The following is a 13426-nucleotide window of genomic DNA, read 5'->3' on the forward strand; positions in this document are numbered from 1 at the left end:
GGAGGTTTTAACCCATGGAGCATGAGGAATATAGAAAGTCATTAGGGTTAAATGGTGTAACCCTAGTTTGCCACATTATATAAAGTGGAATAATGGAGGGCTAGACGATTTGTGTGTGCAAGGAATCTCTTCTCAAGTTATCCTTTGTTCTAGATGTGTTGTGATTCCATTTGAGGCATTCATATTGTTGGTGCTAAGCTCTTAAAGGATAAAGGTTCAAGGTTTCCAACAAGCTACAAGAAAAGGTATGTTATCTAACTTGTTTCATTACCTAAGTATCAAGTTTTGTATGCTAGTTAGGGTAATACCTTGGAAAGTTCAAGTTTTCATGTATAATACAGAAAATATAGATCCAAGGTATTTAGGGTTGCACGTACACCTTAGGAGTGTTAGAATGCTCAAAACCCTTTAGTGGTATCAGAGCCTAGGCTTGTTTTCAATTATACTTGATGTTACTTGCTTGGAAATGCTTTAAAAGTCAAATTTCATCATTTTGGATAGTGGACTCGCCGAGTTCAAGCACAAATTCATCCAACTTGCAGAGTTAGCTCCTGCACTCGACGAGTTGGTGCTCCAGAATGGAATTTTTCGATGTTTTTGGCTGGAATTGGACTAGTTTATATGGTTACATTTACGTATAAACCTGTTTTTGATGTGGTAATGATCATGCTTATCCAATTTATAGGATAATTGTCGAAGTTTCATGTTTTGTATTAGTTTATATGGTTAAGCTAATTACATGAAATTTGTTTGATGTGAATTGACTTGTTTTTTCGAGTTTAATTTAGATCATAGACAAATTGATTGTTTTTGTATGTTACAATTTTGATCTAAATGTTTTTTTTGATGAATTCCATAACTTGTCCTCAAGTTATGGAAAATGAAAAGTTTTTTTTTAAAGAGATCATTAAAATCATAGGTTATGAACTTGAAGAGTCTTTTCCCCATAAATGGTTTTATCAGCTTCATAACTTGTCCTCAAGTTATGGATTTTCAAGAGTCTTTTTATTTAAACCTAATATTAAACTCATAAGTTATGGATTCCAAAAGTTTTTGAATAGTTCAAAACTTTCCCTGAAGTTTTGGAATTTGTAAATGTAAAAGTCTAACTTTTGAAACATTTAATTCCAAACCCTAGAATTTTAAAGTTTAAAATTCTACCCTTATACTATTATAATATTATAGGTTTAATATATATATATATATATATATATATATATATATATATATATATATATATGTGTGTGTGTGTGTGTGTGTGTGTGTGTGTATAAGAACAAAGTCAGTCTTACCGTTAGTAGGCCTCATTCACGAAGTCGGTTTATAAAGGGGGTATAAGGTTATTGCCTATAAAATGATAGTTTAATGGGTGTCCACTCTCACCCACCACTTCCTTGACTGGTGTAGGGTCGTCAGCCGAACGGGTAGGATAGAACTCTAATTCTCCCTTCATTAAAAGTATAATGATAAATATTAAATAACTAAACTATTATAAATTCCCAAATCTTAGTTACTTAGGAAAATGTGAATATGGTGCTAACCCATGAAATCGCACTTTGCACCTTGTTAAGTCGTTAGTGGAGCGTGTGTGGTTAACCAACACATTGATTAGGTGGTTGTAACATTGGGTGTACCAAGCTAATTTGCATGGTTATTCACACCTTGTTTGTGATCATCGGCATCCAAGTCACAAACTTGAAGGGCACAATCGAGATTTAAACATGCCATTGAATTGTTCAATGAATCTCAAAGGATCTAGGAGTTTCAATTTACTTAAAACCTAAAATTCTTTTTCGTTTTTCATGATGGAAATTGGTAAATCGTCATTCACCTACCTTCACGTATTTTTCAATTTGCATTATGACATCCCTCTTCCAGATTGTAAAATATTGTGTTGGGTCATGGCCTTAATATTTCATTTGAGTGTTATATTAAGGACCTAAATCAACTAACTTGAATTTCTCCCATTGTAGATGTCTAGTTCAGACATCTATGGCCATCCCAAATCCATTGGAACAAGCTTTCCTCTTGAAGATGATATCCCGCGGTTGGATCATGGAAGTCATACTTTACTTCCTCAGCCTCCTCCAATAATTCTACCTAACCCACAAGTTCAAAGACTTGAAAAATGCAAGGTTGCTCAAGCCCTACATTCAATGAAACATGAAGATGGAAGGAATGTGTGTACTCACGTCTTGGAGATGAAGTCACATAGTGAGTTAGTTAAGGACTACTATATGACACACCACAACATGACCCTTATTGATCTTACCTATTTGCTTGTTGTTGCTGAATCAACAATGATTTGGCGCAATGGAAAAGCAAATTTGATTGGAAGATCTACTCCCCAAACTTCCATGGACATTAACAATGGAAACATTGGATGTCCAGAAAATATTTCTCTTTCCAAGGGAAAGAGAAAGGCTAAGTCTGAGATTATCCCATGTACCCTTCCCAAAGAGTCTATGTTTCTATTGCCAAGGGAAGGGGCATTGGTTGTGAAGCTGCCTTGACTACCTGAAAGATCTGAGAAAAGGTAGAATCAAAAAGTTTGACTTTGCTTTAGGTAAGTCTATTGTCTAAATCTTTTAAGTTCCTAATTGTTGATTCTTAATACATGATGTGACAAAGTTGCATTTTGATGTTTTGTAGGATCATGCAAAGGAAGGAAGCTTAAAAAAAGAGTATGTTGAATCTGGTCACGAAGATGTATTTCAATCGCATGGTTCGAAGATCGGATTTTTGAGTTGTTGCTTAAGAGTTGTGATAGATTGCTTAGAAATAAGTAGTAACATAGTCTTCATTTGTAATTGCGTTGTAAGGAAAAGTTTTTCCGCATTTTATAAATAAATAAAATTTTGTTTTTATCTCCTTCCAATGGCATTTGTGAAATTGATGTTAGTATGTTCCTGTGTTAGCAATATGCGTTTGATTCTTTCGTTTGTAGTAATGTCGAGTATTTTCCAAATAAGGAAAGATTCTCATCACCTAAGTTTCGATTGCACAAAAAATTGGAATCGTGCAAGTTGTATTGTATGATGAATGAGAATTTTCATCTTTGGTAAATTAAGACTAATTCCTTGTTCACATGTATATGTGAGTCAAGTGAAGGACTACGGGATCGGGTACACTGGGTGTGCACTGGTCAAGATCCACCATAAAGATCGATAAGACTATTCGTCATGATTTACTAAAGTTTAGTAAACATGGTTATGCTTACAAGTTTAAGTATAATTCTGAAACATTGGAAAAGGTTCAATGTATGGCAGAATGAATGAGAAGAATCAAATTCGGCAGAGAGATAAAATTTTCTCCAATATGAAAAGATGGGAGAGTACTTTAGTATCGTGTTTTATGATCATCTTAATGTTTATGGAAAACTATATCACAATTGATACTCTAAAGATATCTTAGTACATTTGTATGGCTAAGAAGAGGAATCGTGAATTGTTGAAATAGTTTAAATCAAAAAGATGAGTCATACTTCGTTCCGAAAACAAGTCTTAGAGTCATACTCCAAGATTTTAAACTTGAGTGACATAGTCTTAAGAAAGGTTTAAAAGACTTGTCAAATGTAGAGTAAATGTTTTCTACTCTTGTACATTTGAAATTGGTAGGTTGTGATGTTTTGGGTAAAACAAAGACCAACTAAGGCCAATTGTATGAAGTTTTTGTCTAGATAAGAATCCGCACTAACTCTTGAATATTTGATTTGGCAAGGAATGATTCATGACAAGAGAATCTTATATGTCAAGATGGAAGTGGGAGTCTTACAGATCTTGGAAAGGCTTTAAGAACTAGTCAAGAATAAAACATATTGTTTCTCAATAGCACATGACTTGAGGTTTATAACCTATCGTGTTGACAAATTCTTGTTTCTGTGCCCATTCCAGTTAAAGTTGACTATGCATGTGGGTTCTATGAGTTCTCAGTTGTTTGCATAACTACTTGGAAGCAATGGTAGGCCCTTAAGCTGCCAAGTAGCAAGAAATTAAGATTAAACATAGTTCAGTCCATATAAGTTTGTATTTGTCACTAACCTTGTCTTATGATCATGGTTATGAAAAATTCACATGGATAGGAACACATACACAATAATATCTAAGTGTCATAAGGTTTCTCTCAGATTAATGAAAATGATGGTGAGGAAATGCTTTCACTAAGTAGATTTTAAGGAGATATTTGTGATATTTGCATTCTCAGATTTGAGTATGATTACGGCATCGCTTTTTATAATTCAAATTATGAGGAATGGAAAATGTCTAAACATTTGAGACTTTTTGTTGTAAGTTCTAAAATTGTTTAGACACACATGTGAGCTATCTAAGGAAAGGTGTATGATTTTGAGAAGCCTTGATAAAGTCTTATCGGAGCATCTCATATCAGAAATCTGAACTTTGGTAATGAGAGTCAATAAGTATTGATTTCTAGAAGTCTGACTGATTTCTGAATACATTTCAAAGCTAGTGGCCAATCGCGTTCCGGGAAAAAATCCCAATATCGAATTAGCCTAGAAGAAAAACAAAAATTGCGTTTTCATTATGGTCTTACAGAACGACAATTACTTAAATACGTTCGTATCGCCGGAAAGGCAAAAGGGTCAACAGGTCAGGTTTTACTACAATTACTTGAAATGCGCCTTGATAACATTCTTTTTCGCTTGGGTATGGAGCATAAGTGTTATGCTAATAAAGATAATAATTATTATACTAGTGGGAGCATAGTTATTATGATATGTGTTGCAAGTTGGAAATGTTAATTATGGAAAACAAAGTTTCAATTCACAAGTTACATGGTTTGAAAAGTTGTTTTGCTTTAATTAAGGGAGAGGAATTCATACTTCATTTCAAAATCTAAAAGCTTAGATTGAGATTTTAGTAAAATTTAGTGAAATATATATGAATCTTATGTTGGAATGGTTCAACATAAGGAAATTCTATATATGGATATTTTAATTGCATTCTCAAAATTTGATTATGATTACGACATCCCTTTTTATAATTCGAATTATGAGAACATGGAAAATAAAAAATATTGTAGCAAAATACTGATCAAGTATCATCTCTTTATGTTAGACATTATGAATCATAATCGTGTCCCTTATGCTTCGGGTATAGGATCGATTGCATATGCTATAATATTCTTATGTTCTAATTTTCCAAATGCCTAGGGCATTAAGGGGGAAAATGAATAGAAGTGGATTTGAATGAAGTGGTTAAACAACTGTTAAGGACAATCTAAGGTTCGCCAAAGATTGGTCATTTAACCAAGAAAAGCGTGACATTTCGGTGGGGCACGGATTAACAGGCGGTGTTTGATACCCTGAGACGGAGACTATGCGAGGCTTCGATTTTAGTACTGCCTGAGGGATTAGATGATTTGGTGGTGTACTGTGATGCCTCAATTTCAGGGTTAGGAGCAGTACTGATGCAGAGGGGGCACGTGATAGCTTACGCCTCGAGGCAGTTGAAGCCTCACAAGGCGAATTACCCTACTCGCAACCTGGAATTAGGGGCAGTGGTGTTTGCCCTCAAGATATACAGACACTTCTTATAAGGGTTTCGATGCACAATCTATACGGATCACAAGAGTCTGAAGTACTTGATGGATCAGCAGAACCTCAACATGCGGCAGAGGAGGTGGTTGGATGTGTTGAAGGATTATGATTGCGAGATCTTGTACCACCCCGGGAAGGCCAACGTGGTGGTCGGCGCTTTGAGTCGCAAGGCGGTGGGTTCCCCGATGGGGAGTGTTTGTTTGAGGATGATGGTGATATTTCCATTGTTGGATATGATATAGGAAGCCCAGGTCGAGGGGGTGAAGAAGGAAAATTGGAATATTGAGCAGATTCGGAGGAAGTATCCCTTGTTTGTTAAGGGTAGCCGAGGTCTCTTAACTTAGTGTGGCTGGGTGTGGGTACCGGTGATTGGAGGTGTGAGGCAAAATATATTAGTGGAGGTGCACAAGTCCAAGTTCTCTATGCATCCAGGGGCTACGGAAATGTATAGGGACTTGAGACTGAGTTATTGGTGACCCTACATGAAGCGAGAGATCGCATGGTTTGTGGAGCGATGCTTGACCAGCAGGAAGGTTAAGGCTGAGCATCAATGGCCTCACGGCAAGGTTCAGCCACTACCCATTCCCATGTGGAAGTGGGAAGAGATCACTATGGACTTCATCACGAAGTTGCTAAGGATGGCAAGGGATGTGGATGCCATATGGGTGATCGTGGGCAGATTGACAAAGAGTGCCCACTTTAATCCGATCTCTGAGAGTATATATGCCGAGAAGTTGATGGATATCTATTTGCGAGAGGTGGTGGCTAGGCACAGAGTGCCAACCCTTTGTCAAAGTCAAAGTCAATGGTCAAAGTCAACAGTCCATGTTGACCCGACTAGTCGAGTGCATCTAGCAACTCGTTGAGTTTCTTAAGAACTAAAAAGTCACCCAAAAAACCCTAATTGACTTGTCGAGTTTCCAACCAACTCATTAAGTCCATGCATGTCCATATGTCGGGAAAACCTTAACTGACTCATCGAGTCGACTCGCTAAGTTCATGCAGAATCAAATACGGAGAACCTTCATCCGACTCCCCGAGTTGGCTAAGCGACTCGTCGAGTTCATGCAGTCCATCACTCATACAAATTTTATTAAACCACCTCTAAGCTTCATATTGCACATTTAACCTCCTAGGACATGATTTCCCCATAAAGTTGCAAGCTTTACGTACAAGCATGGTCCTAAATGCCAAAAATAGACTAAGAGAAAGGTTAACTCAAAGAAAAAGGCCCAAGCTTGCCAAATCTCATCACTTTATAGTTATAGGGTCCAAGTGGAGTCCAGATCTGAAGTTACAATTTCTGATCTTTCCCCAATACTCGAAATGACTCCCAAATGTGCTAAAGATAGCCCTAAACCCAAACATAAGGAGATTTAGCTAAAGATCAACCAAGGTAATGACTTGTTACCTTCAAAATGATGCCAAGATGAAGTAGAGTCAGATCTACAAGCTCCTTTTTGCTCCAAGCTTCTTACACTTCACACCTTCTTCACACAAAGCACCAAAATCACTCTTTAAGCCTCACAATCACTCAAGAACAAGGTTAATAGTGATTAGGGTTTCTCTTAGCCCTTAAGGTGGTGGTAAGGGACTGGAGGAAGGGACTTAAGGTTCTTTAAATAGGGTGCAAACCCTCAAAATTAGGGTTTCATCTCCCAGCTGCTACTCGTAGAGTCTGGGTCCTCTGACTCGTCGAGTAGATCCAATAATCCATATGGGCTAACCTTCTTCGCCTCCCAAACAGTCACCACGATACTAGCCTTCACCTCAAATTTGACCGCATTGATCTCAATCACATGTTCCTCCTCCTTCTTAACTTTTTCTTTGGAAAAATTATGCACCCTTTTCCAAGAGCTCATTGTTCATATCCTCCTACTTTTTCAAAACATGTTCGGTTTGAGCAAGCTTGATTGATCCTCGATAGAACAGGATACATGGTCAACAACCTGAGAAAAATGATGATTAGTAAAAAGTAAAATCAAAAAGGGAAAATCGCTTAAGGATTGAGAGAAAGAGATCAGCTTCCTTAATGCCTCATCTGTTCGAAGATTCATAGGATCCTAGGTGTTTTGGTCAAAAATTACACAAGTATAAATCAACCAAATTAAATGAAAGGTTGTGATAATGATCACCTACCTTGATGATTTTATTAATATAAAATGATGATTATATAGAGTATTTTAGTAAGAACGAGTGAAAAAGTTCGTAGAGTAAGCTAAGAGTAGGTAGAGTGTGTCGTGTGTGAGATACATATGTCAACTTATAGTCTAAACTAGAGAAAAAGATGTCCGATATTCCCGGGATCCTCTATGAACAGGTTTGTGAACATTGTTTGACTTGGTATTCCGGGTCTTTAGCATAGTTGAAACGACTCTCTGTTGAGAATAAGTCTTCTCTTGACTATTTCTGCACACGTGTTAATTAAGAACGAAAGATAATTGTTATAAATGTTAGTAAATAATAATAACGGTAATAATCAGGATCCTGAGATAGTTGAGGATCCTAAATATCTGATGATATTTGAGGATCTTAAATGCTTTGAGGATCTTGACCCTAAAAATTTCTCCCAAGTTATTCCTGAAAATATAGGAGTTAATTTCAAAAATATTAAAGGAATAACTTAAAAATAAATTAAAAAGAGAAGATAAATAAGATTTTAAAAATTGTCCCTTAATGGATAAGTTTTATCCATCTCGAGGTAACCGAGAAGCAGTCAATAACTTAAAAATAAATTAAAAAGAGAAGATAAATAAGATAAATAAGATTTTAAAAATTGTCCCTTAATGGATAATTTTTTCTTTACTCTCTTCAGTCGTTATTGTAAGGTCAAGATTTGTTGGTTTGGGCTAGGAATTCATATGTATAGTTTTTGTTAGTGTTTACGGTTGGGTGGGGGTATTCGGTTGTAGTGTTTTTGGTTCATGTAACGTTTACGGTTCTTGTGTCGTTTACGACCGTAAACAGGGTTTACGGTTGATATTCTCTATAAATAGTGTTAGTGTCGTGAAAAGTAGTTTATAGTTCATAGTGTGTGTATTGAGTCCATTGTATCTTACTTGGGTATTTTATTAAATTGGAAATTTATGGATGTTTTATTTATGGTAAATATAGATGGTGGATTTCACAGCTGTGATTCGAGAGTTTGATCTTATCACTACAGATTCGACAGTTGTGAGGTGAATTTTCCTCACTATGCTCAACGCTCGAAGGCACCAAGGCGGTCCCTTTTGGATTTTTATCCTGATATGTTATGCTAGTATGATTCGTTAGATCAGTATGCTGGCGGATAGCACGATGTTATACTATTATGATCTATTAGATTGGTATCCTGGTAGATAGGATGCTATTATGATGTTATGATATGTTAGGTCAGTTTGTATGCCTATAGACTGTTATGTGATTATCTGATATATGGGCACATGTTTGATTGGTGGTTGAGGCTTATCTGCTTTGTGCGAAAGCCAATAGACCGGGGCATTCCAACCCGATGGTTGTTGGCCGTGAATATTCCATCCCGAGGATGATTAGACTCGTACTGTGTAGGCATTCCAACCCGATGGTTGTGGGCCCGGGGTATTCCATCCCGAGGATGATTAGACCCATATTATGTTGGTATTCCAACCCGATGGTTGAGGGCCTGGGGTATTTCAACCTGATGGTTTACTGGAGCTCACTAAGCTTCGGGCTTACAGTTTTAGTTTTGGTTTCAGGTAATTCGGATGATCGCCGGAAGGCGAATGCGTAATTGTACAACTCCTCACATTTTTATGCTTTTGATTTCTGGGATACTCTGACATGAAACTATTTTGAAAACACTTTGTAATAATTAATGGTTTTTTTAATTGGTCGTAAAGTTTTAAATTGGCTTGAATTTTATGGGTGTTACAAGTTGGTATCAGAGCCTTGGTTTGAGTAATTTGGAGGAACACTCATGTGAATCCAATCTCAAATCAAGGAAAAAGATTTTCAAAATGATTTTTAAATGGTCTTCAAAATACTAAAGGAGGATGCAGAGGGTACGATTAGCCGGAGCCAGTATGTAGACTCCAAAATACCATATAGTTATTTGATTTTGTGATATGTTATAACAGCATGCTAGTACTAGGCTAGGGATCGTCAGAAATTTCATGATAGAATTGCCTGATTACATAAAGCCTGATAACCTAGGGTTATCCTATCAAGGATTGAAGGAGTTGGTTAAATTTGGAAAGTTTTCTGAAGTTGAAATCACTCCTGTTGTTCGTTCCTCTAACGCTGAGGTTGTTGAGTAACATGTGGCACCTAAACAAAAATTTCAATTTTCCTTTGAAGAGGTTGAAGTATTTGATGATGAAGAAGATCAAGAGCATCAAGGAAATAATTTGTCAGAAAATGAGTTTGAAAATTTTATACGGCAAAGTATTTTAATACCAGAAGAGGATGTAGCTGTTACACCTCCGAGCTTGACTGAACGGGAAAGGGACACAATGGTGCAATCTTCCTCACCTACCCTTGAACCGATGGATGCTCTTATAGCCGAACATCAACGAACTACAAGGAAGCCTCCCTAAACAGTTTATGTTGATACCGAACCTCTATTTGGATGTTATCTAGATGACTCCGACCACGCTTTACTCCCAAGGAAGCGTAAAAGAAGTGATCCTAGGTCGGGAGTGCTTATCACATAATTCATTCAAAAGAAATCTACACCGATTGAGCCTGATTCTATGGATCAAAACATTGAAAGCACATTGACTGAGTCCTCTCCAGTGATGCAAGATATTTTAAGCCCGTTACCTGAGTCTACTCCTATGGATCAGGATCTTCAAAGCCCAATTATTAAAGAAGTAGTTTTGCCTTCAGAAGGAGCTCAAGCTTCTGGAGGCTCTTTTGAAGCCCCTGAGTTGGATATTTCCAAAGGAAAAAGCAAGTTGCCTAAGCCATAATTTGTGGATGTCGCTCTGCTTCAGAACAAAGTTTTTAATTTGGAACAAAGCTCTGCTGAAAAGGATTTGATTATTGGAAAGCGGGACATTCGAATCAGTGAGCTTGGAAAGGAGAACTACATTATTTATGCAAAGATTTCATAACTTCAAGCAAATCTTGGTGGTCTAACTGCTATTTCTTTGACCTGAAACAACACTTACTGATATGTGCATATTTAGCCATGTGTTTAGTATAGATTTTTATCAATTATTAGCTAATTATTCGCATAATATGGACAAAAGGTACTTAATAATGATTTTCAGTCCAGAAGACATGCTTGGAAGCAAAAAGAAAGAAGGATAAGCAATTAGAAGCTGAAAAATGAAGAAAGAAGAACAAACCTGGAGCTACTCGGCGAGTACAGAATCTACTCGACGAGTTCCAATGAATGTTCGCCAAGTAATGTCCAGAATCCTTGCCGTACACGTATTTCCTAAAGTAACTCGGCGAGTTGGATACCTACTCACCGATTTGCCTCTATTTTGAGAAAATTATAAATAGGAGATCTAATTCCAAATTTAAGAGTTTTTTGGCTTCTCTGGAGAATAACTTGCGACTGAGGAAAACCTTCGAGACCCGAAGAACTCTAATCTTTGATCTTTAGAAGACTCAAGGCGAATTAGGTTAAATTTTCCACTTATTCTTAGAAGTGAACCATGTTTAGATCAACTAATTTCGTTTTTAGCTTCTCCTATACTGTAATCATGAGCTGAATTTTTGTAGTTTCAGTTTAGGAAAGACCAATTTACTCCCATGGTTTGATTCATACTTTGATTGATTGATTATTGGTGATTTTATTAAATGAGGTTTGTTAAAGACCCTTATGCATTAACCATAACTATTTTCTATTAATAGGAAGACAATTAGGCTGCATAAACATCTCTTAATTCTTAACCTCATCTGATTTATGTGAACACTTTATTATATGACTAGGATTAGTGAATATGAAACTAGGATTAATTAGAGAATGGGTAAATTAGTGTGTGAGTTTGTTTGAGAAACCAACGAACAAGAGGTTAGTTGAATAACTAATTTGATTAACCAACTACAAGTCTTATTTAATCCGAATAATTGAACTAGGGAATTATTTAGTGTAAACACTTGATCACTGCTTGAATTGATTAATTTTCTACGGGTTGGTAATAGAGAATTCAAGAGTTTTTTTGGCTTCTCTGGAGAATAACTTGCGACTGAGGAAAACCTTGGAGACCCGAAGAACCCTAATCTTTGATCTTTAGAAGACTCAAGGCGAATTAGGTTAAATTTTCCACTTATTCTTAGAAGTAAACCATGTTTAGATCAACTAATTTCGTTTTTAGCTTCTCCTATACTGTAATCATGATCTGAATTTTTATATTTTCTATTTAGGAAAGACCAATTTACTCCTATGGTTTGATTCATACTTTGATTGATTGATTATTGGTGATTTTATTAAATTAAGTTTGTTAAAAACCCATATGTATTAACCATAACTATTTTCTATTAATAGGAAGACAATTAGGCTGCATAAACATCTCTTAATTGTTAACCTCATCTGATTTATGTGAACACTTTATTATATGCCTAGGATTAGTGAATATGAAACTAGGGTTAATTAGAGAATAGGTAAATTAATGTGTGAGCTTGTTTGAGAAACCAACAAACAAGAGGTTAGTTGAATTACTAATTTTATTAACCAACTATAAGTCTTATTTAATCCGAATAATTGAACTAGGGAATTATTTAGTGTAAACACTTGATCAGTGCTTGAACTGATTAATTTTCTACGGGTTGGTAATAGCGAATGCGAATCTAATCACTATAGTCGGTAACCAATAATAATTAATCTATTACTTTATCATAAAATTAACCATAGGAGTGAATTGGTTGGACCTAAACAGAAACCCTTTTATTAAATTTGGTGAATTTTTACTTGCTTTTAGTTGATTAGTTAATTACGTGTTAGGTGGTGTGTTTAAGTTTCTAGTCTTATAAAACTAGAGAAAACCCTTTACTTTTATTACTTGTTTAATGAAAATTAGTTGTTAGTTTAATTTCCGTTCCCTGAGTTCGACACCCTACATATTCAACTATACCACTAAAAGACAGGTTCACTGCCTTTGTGTGCTAAATTTATATTTTTAGAGTAGGAATAAAACAAGTGCATTTTACACACATCAAGTTTTTGGCGCCGTTGTCGGGGAACGGTTCAAAAATTAAATATAATTCCTAGTTTTATCGATCCTTTGTGTGAGTTTATCTTACACAAAGTTATTTTTTTTAGTAATTTAGTAATTAGGTTAAGTTTAAGTAATTATTAATTTTTAGTCGTTTTTATTTAATTTTATCTATTTCAGAGTATTAAACTGTGAACTTGCCGAGTGCAGTCGACCCTACTCGGCGAGTCCACTGCTAATTGGCAGTTTAGTTTTTATTTTTGTTCTACTTCATTTTTGTTCTTTTTATGCATTTTTCTTGTTTTTGTTGCAGGATTTTCATGACCAGAGGATCCAACACACCCCTGGTTCCCCCTTTTGAAGACCTACAATCCGCGTTGAGGAAAAACAAAGGCAAGGACGTTGAAAGCTCGAATACACCTAAGAAGTCACCTTTGACTAGCTTGAAGACGGTTTTTAGGAAGAAGAAGAACAAGAAACCAGGAGAGACCAACAGTAGAAAGAGCAAAGAAAGTAAGTTAGAGGATATTGAAGACAATCCCAAAGAAGCCGAACTTGAATACGACTACGAAACCGAATACGAAGAGGAAAGAGATCAAGAAGGAGACTTGGATAACACCATGGCAAACATCAATGAAGTCGCCATGGGCTAATGGAAGAAGCGGATACGAGATGATATCGGCCCGGGACTTGTGCAACCCGCAATTCCCGCAACTACCACTTTTGAGCTTAGGGGTCACATACT

This window comes from Lactuca saligna, chromosome 4 (assembly GCF_052625555.1).
Source record: "Lactuca saligna cultivar CGN05327 chromosome 4, ASM5262555v1, whole genome shotgun sequence".
Lineage (NCBI taxonomy): Eukaryota > Viridiplantae > Streptophyta > Magnoliopsida > Asterales > Asteraceae > Lactuca > Lactuca saligna.